Genomic DNA, 2,687 nt, shown 5'->3' on the forward strand with positions numbered 1-2,687 from the left:
GTAAAATTATATATAAGATTAAATCAACTTATACAAATTGCAATTAAATAGAGTTAAAAAGAAGAAATTATTTTATGAAGAAGGACCACAATTCAATTTCCTACAGTTGATTTTTATCGACAAGTTAAAAATGCATGATTTTATTTTAAATCCTGAAAAGCAATTACTTTATTGCTCTGGTAAAATATACCAAGGGACTTAGGATGTTATCAGTCCACTAACACCTAAATTTCTCCAGTCTTTGCATTCATGTAAAGATTCTCTAATTCCCTAAGGTGTTTAGATTTCTGATTTTGGAAGCATTATGCGTGTCTTTAATGGTGACTGCACCATGAAAGATTTTCAGAAGTAAATCACCAGACTTTACTTCCTATCTCTGTAGAAACTGTTGCACATCATAGCAACATGCAGGTCTTCACTGCTTGCTGCTAGTGTTTTCAACAAGTAGACAACTAATGCAAGAACTCCAGACTCAAAGAGTGCTAACCAGAGTTAAGGAACTGAAACTGGAAGATTCCTAGAGCTTAACCCTTCCTCAATTCACATCTCAATAAGTAGTTAAGAAAACGGCAACCCCAAAAAGGGGTCATCACTGCCTATTTGCATTAGGCAAAGAATTGACCAGTCACTGCTGACTGTATACTAAAAGAAGCACCTTTCTCTTAATCACCACCTAATATCCAATACTTACGGAGCTCTGGTAGCGTAGTGGTTATGAATCAGGCTACGAACATCAAGGTCAGCAGTTCAAAACTACCAGCTGTTCTGTGGGAGAAAGATGAGGCTTTTTGCTCCCGTAAAGATTTATAGCCTCGGAAACCCTGTACTATGGGTCGGAACCGACTCCACAGCACACAGCCACCACCACCACCAATGTCCAATACTTAGAACAGTTTGTGGCAAATGTTATGGGCAAAATATTAACTGGTGAGGAATATACATTCAGACTTCATGTCTCCACTCCAGATTCAATTCGGATTACTCATAGTTTTTATTATTATTGTGTTAAAATATCTTGCCAAATCATCAGATATAGAAGGGGGATTCAAAAATTTCATGGAAAAAATTATACTATCTTTCAATTTTATTTTTCCAGGAATTTCCTGAAGTCCCCTTATATTCCTACAATTCTTTTGTGTCCTAAACACTACATACTACATACTAGCTAGTCTTTAAAAATATAGACACTGAAATGCCCAATCCAATCAATCCAATCATTGATCAATAAAATTTGTTAATATCCATTTTGAAACAATCATTAACAATTTATGTTAATTTTCCTTCCAAACTATATTCCTAAACTATTATATTTTTTTAACTTTTTATTGTGAATTGAGAGAAGGTTTACAGACAACATCATCAGTTGTACATTCAACAAATCATACACTTTGTTTCATCTCAATTACAACGTCCTCCCTGCAATGACAGTCATCTTATTTTCTCCTGGTTGTTCCCCATTTACGTCGTATATTTCACAAATGAACAAAACAGAAATATTTGATGCACGCATGCAAAACAAAACAAAATATATATATATTCATGCAATTGTCCCAAGGCCACATTCTGCAAGTCAGCCGCCTACACAGCCTTACTTAGTCATGGGCCTTGAGCTTGACTGTAAATTATTATTTTTGACAAGTCCTCATCCCACACCCACAGTGACAAAAACCTTTAAAATGGTCTCTCTAATTCCTATAGTGATGCTTTACCGCCAATCTTTACAAATTAGCCAGAGAAATCTTTTAAAAATATAGACCAGATTATATCCCTCCTCTGATAAATGCCTTCCAAGGACTTAATTTATCTCATTTAGAAGGAAATCCCAGCTTGGTTTTGCTTTCTCTAGTCCCTGGCAACTCCATTTCTCACTACTAAGAACTCCTCAACCAGTGACCTTTCTATTCTTACAGTTCACTAACCTCCTCTAACCTCTCAGCACCTTTGTGGTAACTGTTCTCTGTCTGAAAAGCCACTCCTTCAAGCGTGCACATGGCTGTAGCAACAGTACGCTGCACAACGTTTAATGATTACTGCATAACTTGTAAAGAGCATGGATAAATTGAAGAATTTTAAGCAAGAAAAAACAAGTATCACAAATTTTGGATTCAGGCAGATTTGGGTTTGAATCTTTGTTCTACCTGTTATTACAATGTAATATTCCTTTATCTCTATGACCTTCAGTTTACTCATCTGTAAAAGAAGATGTAAGATTCACTTCACAAAACTAACACATTCTATGTACCCTTTAGTTGTTTAAGTTATTACATATTCCTTAGTATTTTTGTGTACATCTCCCCCCCAAAAAAGAGGGGGTAAAATCAAATATTGTTGAATGATGATGCATGGAGGGGGTAATAAACATTGCAATGAAACAAGGAGAGTAAGACTGATGTTCTCCCATGTAAACTATGACTCAATTCACAATAAAAATTGAAAGAAAAAAGAAACTAACATAATCCAAACACTTAAAAAACAACAAAACCGCAACCCAAATGCTGCTGAGTTCATTCAAAGTCAGTGTGACCCCATGAGTTACCAAGCACAACTGCTCTATAAGATTTTCTTAGCTGTAATCTTTAGGGAAGAAAATTATAGACCTTTCTTTCAGAGCATTGCTTGGTGGGTTCAGACAGCCAACCTTTAAATTAGAAGACAACCACAAACAATTGAATAATGACTTTATATTA

Source organism: Chrysochloris asiatica, unplaced genomic scaffold, assembly GCF_000296735.1.
Source record: "Chrysochloris asiatica unplaced genomic scaffold, ChrAsi1.0 scaffold00036, whole genome shotgun sequence".
Classification (NCBI taxonomy): domain Eukaryota; kingdom Metazoa; phylum Chordata; class Mammalia; order Afrosoricida; family Chrysochloridae; genus Chrysochloris; species Chrysochloris asiatica.